Source organism: Silene latifolia, chromosome 9 (assembly GCF_048544455.1).
Source record: "Silene latifolia isolate original U9 population chromosome 9, ASM4854445v1, whole genome shotgun sequence".
In the NCBI taxonomy this organism is placed as follows: Eukaryota; Viridiplantae; Streptophyta; class Magnoliopsida; order Caryophyllales; family Caryophyllaceae; genus Silene; species Silene latifolia.
Genome location: NC_133534.1, coordinates 50,253,367 through 50,264,787, shown reverse-complemented (window position 1 = coordinate 50,264,787; position 11,421 = coordinate 50,253,367).

The window sequence follows — 11,421 nt, the reverse complement described above, 5'->3', positions numbered from 1 at the left end:
TAAACGTGCAACAGAAATGCAATAAAAACAAATACAAATGCGACGCAAAACCCTTCCCCAAACCAAATCACACAATGCCCTCATTGTGCAAAATCATGTATATAAATAACAAAGGAAATGGGATTTTGCGATAAAAAAAAAACTAAATAAGACACGAAGTTTAAACTCGGAAACTCACAAGACTTTAAGCGCAGCAAAAGGAAACCTCCCCAAACCAGCGTGACCTAGGAGGTTTCAATAGCCAGCAGTGCTACGATAAGTACCTGAAAAGAAACAAAATACCGCGCATAATTCCGAGAAAACAATTTATGAAACGCAAAATTATGTGCAAAATAAGAAAACAGAAGAAAACAGAAATGAGTCGGAGAATAAAGTGGAGAAAAGACTCCCTCAACTCCGCAAATCGACCAAACACAGCAGGGGAATGATCGAAAACAGGTACAACAGCGTAAGGCGGTCGATCGACCATAGCAGGCAGTCGATCGACCAAGTTGACACGAACAGAAGCTCCTGTCAGAGCGTAGCAGATCGATCGATCGACCAAGTAGGCCAGTCGATCGACTGAAAATCCTGTTGTAAGTTCTGATTTCTTCGAATTAGCTCAATAAATTGAGCTAATATGGTCTATAAACCTGCAAATACACACAATAACGCGCCCAAAAATTGCGCGAAACCCAAAGTAATAGTCTAAAGGTCTTTTAAAAATCCTAAGCAACGAATATAAAATGCGAAGTCTCGCGCAAACCAAAGCAATAAATAGTCTAACAAGTGCAATAAAAAGAATTGTCTTAAAACTCAAGCAATAAAATGTGAAAGTGTTTATCCGCGGAAACTGCGGGATAACTCCAACCATGGCCTTTGGCTAGATGCAGTCGCCTCAGCAATACTAATCTCAGCAGATGGAGACCACCCATCTCCGTCATCTAGGCAACTCAATGGATCGTCAGCAGCTCTAGCCCTCCATGCTCTAGTATCGTCCGGCTCATCGAACTCCAGATCATACTCCATGCCTCGCTCTGACTTCTTCAAAGCTGGAAAATCAGGTGGCTCTTTCTTCCCCAAACCAGCTCCTGAAACAGTCAAAACAGCAAAATCTTCCTCCATCTTGCTCCCAATCTGGGGCGGAGGTGTTAGAGCAGTAATAAGGGTAGGAATAAAAGGTGGGACATCATCAATATTCACATAATGTACCTCATCTTCCGATTTCTGGAGCCGCTCAGGAAATGGAAGCTTTATCGATAACTTGGCCCGCTCTTCTACTTCCTTCCTTGAAACATCCCTTGAATTAAGGATCTTGTCCTTATCAACTCTCGGAAGTGACTTCATAGCTCTTGAAATGAACGACCCGTCAATAATTCGGGCCGAAGTATCATGCAAATCAACAACATCGAACTTGCGCATGTTCAAAACCCTCGTCACATTATCATTAGCTGTGGTGTCATGCAAATTAATTGACGGATTTGCGTTCTGCTCAGGTATACTGGTCGGTCGACCACTAGATCTGGGATCAGAAAGCTCCTGACTGTCAGCGTGTACAGTAGCATCAGGTAGGTTGGTCGATCGACCATGATGGGTGGTCGGTCGACCATGAGTACTGGGAACGTGATCTTTTTCCGCATCAGAAACTTTAATAAGCTTTTCCATATTTCCCGAGTCCTCTCCTTGCTTCACGGGTCCATCATAAGAAAGGCCACTTCGGAGATTAATGGCATTAATGGTCTCGATAGGCACCTCAAATTTACTTAGTGAGTTAGCAACTTGATTAGCTGCGAAGATAGCTATTTGGCTTTCAATTTTCACCATATGAGCCATAAGAGCTTGGACTACCGTTCTCAATTCGGCAATCTCATTGGTGCCATGAACCGAAGCATTCTGCTCTGAATTTTCTTGCTTCAATTGTGCCACCTCAAGCTTTTCAGATTGAGCATTAACAGAAGCCTCAAGTGCCGCAACAGTACTCATCTCTACACTTGCTTTCTGCGACTGTCTACTCTCCAGTTTGTCAGATTTTGCATTCTGAGCTTCAAATTGTGCTATAATTCTGGAGACGTTAGACATCTTGGTTGAAGAATCAAAGGTACTCAAGCCTTCCCTTTGATGTTCTCCTTCCAAAATCCTGCTTAGATAGGACCGGAAAGACCTATAAAAACCAAACTAAAGGAAAAAGATGAGAACTGCCTCAAGGAATAAATCCCTTGAGGCTAAAGACAGACTAAAATAAAAACAACTAAAACTAGCGCTGCCTCCCCGGCAACGGCGCCAAAATTTGATACCTATCGAAGTGAGTACCAAAAATAATATTTATAAATTCCAAACTACAACTAGCAAGCGGTAGTAAGGGTCGATCCGCAGGGAGGTAGGGAGATAATAGTTGCTTTTAATTTTAGTCTAAAGGTAACAGTTTGAGGGGTTTTGGATTGAAGTAAATCTAAGTCTAAATGCATAAACTAAATAAGCAATAAATGTAATAAAGAAGGTAAACAATGATAGAAGAAATGCTAAGACGGTCGGTTCACTATAGCTGCGATGGCACAAAATTCTAGGTAAGTCTGAAATAAAGTCGTGTAGATGGGTAAATAACAAGTCCTCTCAGTCCAAGTTAACCAGTAGCTCCTTTCGGCCTATGCTACTAGCCCCTAAGTCTCACTAATGCTAGCTCTCGCACTGAAAAGTGATTCTTAAAGCCTAAATTACCTGTCTTTCGATCTTGGCAATTTAGTCGTTCTAATTCATTAATTATTTCCCTCCCCTATCTCTCGATCTTAATGGGTTGGTCAATACTAAGCATCTAACAGGTCCCCTCTCGGTCTCGTTGTCAAATATTGCAATTAATAAATTAAAACGGTGCTAATCATACACGCGTCAGTCGATCGACCACTATAGGCAGTCGATCGACCAAGCGCACGATCGATCGACCAGAGAAGCCAGTCGATCGACCAATGCCCTAATTCAGGTCGCCTAATTCTACGCCATCTACGCTATAGATCCCCTACATCCTAGCACAGGGTAATTTAGCTACTCATACTTGTGATAAAAACAACAATGAAATTAACGAACAAAGATATTGAATGCATAATTAAACTAACGAAACAAGCAATTAACATGAGACGATAAATTGGCTTTTGGGAAACTACTCTAACAATTCTAAACTATGAACGAGATAAAGCAGTAAACTGAAATTGGAATAAAGAAATACCGAATGGAATTGCAGAGAAAGGAAGAATCCGAAAAGCAAGAACGAAAGCAGATTGTATTCGAACAATTATGCCCTAATGCTAAACTCAATATATAACCCTAATAAATTTGATGATAAAGACTGAATAAAAACTCTATCGTTATTCTGAAAACTAAGGTTGTTATATAGGAATAATCCTGCGTAACCTTTATTCCTAAACCTAGTCACAATGGGCTTTGGAATTCTTGATCTTTTAACTTGCGCATCAGCTCGTGGGGTGGTCGATCGACCACTTGTACTAGTCGATCGACCAAGAGTGTTGTACAGAATTGCATTCTGACGATTCCTGCAGCGCGCACCGATCTTAAAACAGCTGCCATTTCTTCGTCACTTGGTCAAATCAGGCGTTCTACGCGGCGTTGGAAAGCTAAGAGGATAAGCTTTTACCTCCAATTGGAATCACTTGATTATCAGGTCTAGAACTCGAGATATGGCCATCTGAATAAGGCTGCAATGTCGAGAAGCATTCTGACAGTCTATAGACCATGTAGGTCAGTCTATAGACCACTGTAGCTGGTAATCCGCTTCTAAACTCTCGCAAATATATCTTTCAGGCCTTGAAATGCGCACCAAGTTCACTTCTCGAGCTTTCCCTTCATGTCAAATGCCATGCTAAACACTTTGGGACGGATTTGGCTCATTATCTACTCAATTCCGCAATAACCTGCAATATTACATAAAAAGGCGGAAGTCGACGAAAAGGGGCAAATAGTAGAATAAACTACTAATAATAGACATAAAATGCGTGGAAATAAAGATGTAAAACATCATATTATAGACACGCATCAGTTATAAAAACTTGATAAACATTTTTAACAAGTCCATTTATATAATGACCTCTCACTAAAATATATAAATGATTCCAAGATCCGTCTTTAGACAAAAATAGGCATCGTTTGGGCAAAACATCCCATAATTATCTAACTTCGGTAAGTCAACGCTTGACTAATTCTACCATTAGAACCCTTGGTCGACGGATTTCAACAAATCCATCTACTAGCCCCAGAATACAAGACCGTCTTATACCCCGTTGAGTCCAACCAATTTTGGCGCGTGATAACCCTTATCACCCTACTTACTCGAGGTAAAAAGAGAACACCCCGCTTGGGCGAGCGTGGCTCTAATGAACAAGGGATTCATAGGTGTTAATAATTGGTAAGGCTAATCTCAATTTTAAATTAAAAGAATGTGAGAGATCTTGTCAATTAGTTATCATTCTCCTTTAACTGAACTAACTAGGTGAATCTTCGATAACTTTAAATAAACAATAGAAAGAATGATAAAAGCATGAAACCAAATAAAATGCATGTGTGGCGATTTCGGCATGATGGACTAGCATAAAATAAAATAAATAAACATGCAAAAACGGATAAATCCTAGTATGGCCACCTAACTAATCAAATTAACTAGATTATTACATATTCGGAAACCAACTCCTTAGTCCCTAGCATCTTCATTGGAACATCTTCCAAGCATGCACCGTCTTGTGGGATTTGGAACCTCTTCCAAAATAGACTCTGTCTCGATGTAAATTCCGTCTTTTGGAAACGCCGGTAAAAATAACTATTACAATCAAATTACATAGCTATTCCTATTATACATTAATTAATTAAATAAATAAAAACTATTAATTAATTACAAACCGACGATACGAGATCGTATTTAAATTACAAACAAATCGCTATTCCCATACATTTCAGGAAATAACGATTAAAAATAAACTAGGCCATACTAGGTACAAAAATTGCATAAATAATTAAATAAATGATGTTCATTCATTCAACAATAAAAATATAAATAAAATGCTGTAACTTTCATGCCTAAATCGCCCCTTTAGCATAATCTTTTAAAAAATAGCTCGGTTTTGCGGAATTTATCGATTTTTACCCGTTATAAAATCAATAATCAACACTTACATCTCATTTAAGCTCAAACTAATTGTCTAAACGGATTTAGAACTCAAAATTAGTCTACACTAATTTCTTAATAAGAATTAGTTTGAATTGATATTATCCATGTGCTATTTAAATCGATTTTTATCACGACCTTGATAAATAATTCAAAAATAATTTTAACCATTACAAAATTTTGACACAAAAATTTTTTACATTCTGAAACTCTTCCAGGGACCTAAAAAGGTCAAAAATTTAGTCCAAAAATTTTGAATTAATTTTATGAACAAAAACATCCATATTTATCGGGTTTTATCGAATAAAATCCAATAAACATCAAAAAGTGTGAAATTGTTTTTCTAAATTTCACTTTTATCATTAAAACATATTTTGGAATATACCAAAAATTTTCATACCCAGAAAATTCCGTTCATTATTTTTGAATAAAATAATTGATTTTAATCGATTTTTAACCATTAAAAATCATTAAACATGCAAATCTTCATAACTTTTTAAGAAATTTTACAGAACATTTGTAAAAATTGCATGTGATAACATATAAAAATTTCAAGGTCAGAATCCAAGTTTAACTATTTTAGTTAACCTCTTAACCAAAATACGATATTTTCGGCTCGGTTTTCCATAAAAATGGTAATAAATAGCAAAATAATTCCACAAGTCACCAAATTTGATCACAAATCATTTGAGATTAGAAGGTATACATGCAAAAATTTTCGTGCAAAAATCTTCATTTTTGCACCATTTTTTATTTTAAAATTATCTCATAATTAGATTAAAATGCTTAAAATTAACATGCATAATACAAGCCAAAGCTCTGATACCACATGTAAGACCACAACCCCGAATTAGACCTCTCTAATTAGGTTATCAAAATTCTTTAATTTAGAAATCGTTGGTTCTATGTAATATGCATGTAATATATAAGCCTTTTAAAGAAAAAAGATGAGGAAAACAATTTTCTTTACATTGAGAATGGTAATATTGAGCATAACTAAGATCACCACCTTGGTTGTTCTTGAGCTATTCAATATATGGCAAGATCCTCCATAAATCCAAGCCTCCAAAGAAGAAAGCCTTATCTCAAATTGCACCCAAGAACTTACCCAAAACCTTACAAATATTAACTAGATATATTGTACGATTAACCTTGAAATAATACTAATACTTAGTAAAAATTATTAGATTTGTAATACTAACTCTTAGTATGTGATTTCTAATATTTTGGTTTTTAGAGAGATAAACTCTTTTTTATTTTTCTCCACATGCAAAGATGAGATAAAGTGGAGAAATGAACAATGAATGTGTTATGCTAAGAAGGGAGGCAGGAAGAGGGGTCATAAGAGAGGGAGTTGGATTGTGTTATTTTTTGCCCAATAAATTGATGCATAGAATAGACAAAAAGCAATAGGAAGTGCACACCCAATAGAATTTAGTGGTGCATAATAATTGTGTCTCATGCACAATTATCTATAATCACATGCCCCAATGCCCATTTACGGATCCATATTGGTTCTTATATTTGTCGCACAAATACGTGTAATTTTTATTTAAACATCATTTTATGTTTAAATGCTTCCTGATTAATTTCGTCTAAAACACTCCGTAATCATACATGTACAACTACACATATATTTTACGTACCAATACTAATCACATTAGTCAATTAGTACTAATTTAACAATTAACCGTTTAATCATTAATTCCCGTCTCAATTAATTTATTATTCAATTATCGCATAATTAAATAACAATTTCCGCGCCTCGAGTTCACAACTCGATATCTCTCTAAATTAAATTAATCGACTAACTCTTAGTCAATTTATCAAGGGACTAATTAAACTGTATCACATACAATTAATTAGTTTTCGTGTTGGGGCTCGTTCCTTTAGGTGTGACTGAAAGGGATTAGTTGAACACCGCCGTCTCACGACAGTAACGTCAAAACCTAGTTGGCCAACCGTTACCGATATACGTTGATCAACTAAATAGTATTGCCAATGAATATCCCATGTATATTCCTTAATGAGATTTAATGTGACCACACACTATTGTGGAGGACAACTACTCCAACAAGAGTATGGTGAGCAACAGGCGAGTTGGGTCATGGAACAGTCAGGGAGGTCAGAGCAACAACAATGGCGGCTATAACCGCAACAATGGTAGATCCTATCAGCGCCTGAACAACAGTGTGACTCAGATCTCGGTGGCTAAGCCTACTACATCAGCGACTACTGTCCAAGGAGGAGGTCAGAAGAGTAGTGGTAAACTCCTTATGATGGGTAAAGAGGCGGCTGAGGATGATGCGAAATTCGTCACCGGTACTTTTCTTGCTAATCATAAACCAACTTTCGTTTTGTTTGATTCAACCTATTTGTTTGTGTCTAGAGGTCATGCTTTAACAATGGATTTGGGGGAGTATGAGTTGGTAAAAGATAGTGTGTTTATACCATCGGGGGAGTTAGTTTCATGTCATAAGTTGTATAAAGGGGTGTCTATGGTGGTTGGGAAAGTGGACTTACCAGTTGACCTACTTGAGTTTCTATGGATGGGTTTGAGGTCATTGTCGGGATGGATTGGTTGGGTAAGTATGAGGCTAAGATAGACTGTCATCAGAAAAAGGTGTCTTTAAAGGGGACTAAAGGAATAAGGGTGTCATGTTGGGGGTTTGTTGTAAAACCCAAGGTAAAGATGATTGCAGCTATGACTCTAAAGTCATGTTTGAGGAAGGGGTATCCTATGATCCTTTGCCATGTGACATACTCGGGTGGAGGTGCCGTCAGCAGCAGAGATACCGGTTGTGAGTGAGTTCGATAATGTCTTTTCGGAAGAGATACCAAGGTTACCTCCTAAGAGGGACATTGGCTTCAGTGTTGACCTTAAACCAGGGACGGGGCCCATATCTAAGGCTCTGTACCTTATGGGACCAAAAGAGTTGGAAGAGTTGAAGAAACTGCTGAACGAGTTGTTGGATAAGGGATACATTCGACCTAGTGTATCGCCTTGGGGTGCGCCAGTTCTATTCGTGAAAAAGAAGGACGACGGTATGAGGTTGTGCATCGACTACAGAGAGTTAAACCATGTCACCATGAAGAACAGGTATCCGTTACCAAGGATTAATCATCTTTTTACCAGTTGCGTGGAGCTGGGGTATTTTCAAAGATTGATCTAAGGTCGGGTTATCACCAGTTGAGGATTGCAGATCAAGATATTCCTAAGACAGCTTTTCGATTGCGGTATGGTCACTATGAGTATATGGTGATGTCTTTTGGGTAGACTAATGCACCGACGATGTTTATGGACCTTATAAACCGGATCTTCAGTCCGTTTCTGGATAAATTCGTGGTGGTTTTCATCGATGATATCCTAGTCTATTCCAAGACTAAGGAAAAGCGTGAGGAGCATTTGAGGCTGGTATTGCAAACTTTACGAGATAACCAGATATATGCTAAGTTGTCCAAATGTGGGTTCTGGTTAGAGAAGGTGGCCTTTCTGGGTCATATGATTTCAAAGGATGGTGTAGCTGTGGATCCTAGTAAGATCGAGGCGGTGTCGAACTGGGAAGCACCAAAGAATGTTGATGAAGTTCAGAGTTTCTTGGGTTTAGCTGGCTATTACAGGAGGTTCATGAAATATTTTTCCAAGATTGCTAGACCTATGACAACTTTGATGAGGAAAGAGACCAGATTTCGTTGGGATGAGAGTTGTGAGACGTTGTTCCAAACATTAAAGGAGAGTTTGACTACAACTCCTATTCTAGCTTTGCCAGAGGGAAGTGTGAACTTCGAAGTTTATACCGATACTTCCAAGAATGGATTGGGTTGTGTCTTGATGTAGAATGGAAAAGTCATTGCTTATGCTTGAGAAAGTTGAAGCCGTATGAGGAGAACTATCCTACTCATGATTTGGAGTTGGGTGCAGTTGTATTTGCTCTAAAGAATTGGAGGCATTATTTATACGGGGAAACCTTTAAAGTGTTTTCATATCATAAGAGTTTAAAGTACATCTAAACTCAAAAGAAGCTGAACATGCATCAGAGAAGGTGGATGAAGCTGATTGGGGACTATGATATGGAGATCATCTATCATGAGGGGAAGGCTAATATGGTTGCAGATGCTTTGAGTAGGAAGAGTGTGCATTCGTTATGTACTGCCATGTCATTGATGAAATTGAAAGATGAAATGACTAAGATGGGGATTCACATGATTTGTAAGGAGGTGCCATTGGTGATTTGACTATCGAGCCCGAACTTTATGATGACATCAAAAGGAAACAGGTGCTTGATCACAAGATTTAGGAGTGGAATAAAGGGGTGAAGAAGGGTATGGTTTCGACATTTTCTATCCATGAAGATGGGAGTGTTCGGTTCGATGAAAGGTGGTGTGATCCTAGTGATGCCGAATTGAAGAAACTGATTATGACGAAGGCTCATTGTACTCCTTATTCGGTACATCCGGGAGGTGACAAGCTCTATAAGGACTTGCAGAAGACGTTTTGGTGGTCTGGTATGAAAAAAGCTATAGCAAAGTTTGTGGCTAGGTGTTTGACTTGTCAAAGGGTCAAGGGGGAGCAACTAAGACCGCAAGGTAAGATTCAGTCACTTGAGGTGCCATAATGAAAATTGGAATCGATTTCTATAGATTTGATTGTGGGGTTACCAAGAACTCAGTAGGGTAATAACATGATCTGGGTGATTAGCAATCGTCCGACAAAGTCAGCTCATTTTGTTCCAATGAAATATACTTGGAGTAAGATTCAGCTGGTTAATGGGTACAGGAAGAATGTGGTACGACAACACGGGGTACCAACGGATATTGTGTCGGGTAGAGATGCAAGATTTATATCGCGATTTTGGCAAGAGTTGCAGGATTGGATGAGGACTACCTTAAAGATGAGCACGGCGTTCTATCATGCGACTCAAACTGAAAGGAGGATCAAAACCTTGGAAAACATATTGCGAGCTTGTGTGATTGAGTTTGAGGGAAGTTGGGAAGATAAACTTGATTTGACTGAGTTTTCATATAACAACAGTTATCACACGAGTTTTGGGATAGCGCCATTCGAGGCATTGTATGGGAGAAATTGTAGGAGTCCAGTTTCTTGGGATGATAGCGCTGAAGCTGTGGTTTTGGGACCACAAATGGTGCAAGATATGATTGAGCAGGTACAGTTGATTCGACAAAAGATGAAAGAAGCTCAGGATCGATAAAAAAGTTATGCAGATTTGCATCGTAGGGATATCGAGTTTGAGGTGGGTGACAAAGTTCTTTTAAAAGTGTCACTTATGCGCGGCGTTATGAGGTTTGGCAAGAGAGGGAAGTTGAGTCAGAAATTCATAGGTCCCTATGAGATTTTGGATCGAATAGGTGAAGTAGCTTATCGGCTAGCTTCACCACTATCCCTTGATCGGGTGCATAATGTATTCCATGTGTCACAACTTCGAAAGTATGTGAGTGATCTATCTCATGTGCTTGAGGTGGAGAATCTTGAGCTATATTAAGCTCTTACATATGCGGAGGTGCCAAAGGATTGGATCATAATGTGCACAAGATAAGGAATGGTGAAACCATCTTGCTTAAGGTGTTATGACCTAACCACAATGTTGAAAAGGCTACATGGGAGCTGGAAGAGGCAATGAGGGAGTGTTATCCACATCTTTTTGATTAGGTTTGTTTGGTTACGCGGTCGTAACCTTTGTCTTTTAAGGGGGGTAAGAGATAATCGCATGTGTTTTGGGTAGGTTTGAGGTCGGTGTGGTTGTGTTTCGGGTTGTGTGATCATAGTTTGGTTATGGTTGGGTATATGGTTGGTGTCTTTTTGAGTTGGGTGTTCTTTTCGAGTTCTGTGGTTAGTAGGTTAGGTTATGTATGGTTGTAACAGGTATGGTGTGAACTTCGGGGACGAAGTTCGCTTTTATGGATGGAAGAATGTAATACCACGGTTTTATGGTCACAGTGAACTCCTTCGAGTAGGTTGTACTCGACCGAGTGGGTCGTCGAGTGCTTTTAAACAGGCTACTGTTTTGGGTGCACTCGGCCAAGTGGTGAGGAACTCGGTCGAGTAGGGCGTACTCGCTCGAGTATGTCAGGTACTCAACCGAGTATCCGGTCTGACGGGTTATATTTCCGCGGTTAATCTTAACATTATTAGTGTGGAGTAATATCCGTATAAAACCCTTAAATTATAGGACTATAACGCAAATTTAATACGTGATTTATTGTCATAAACGAAAAACAATGAAAAACGATAAAGCACAAGAATTAACCTTCAGTCCTAG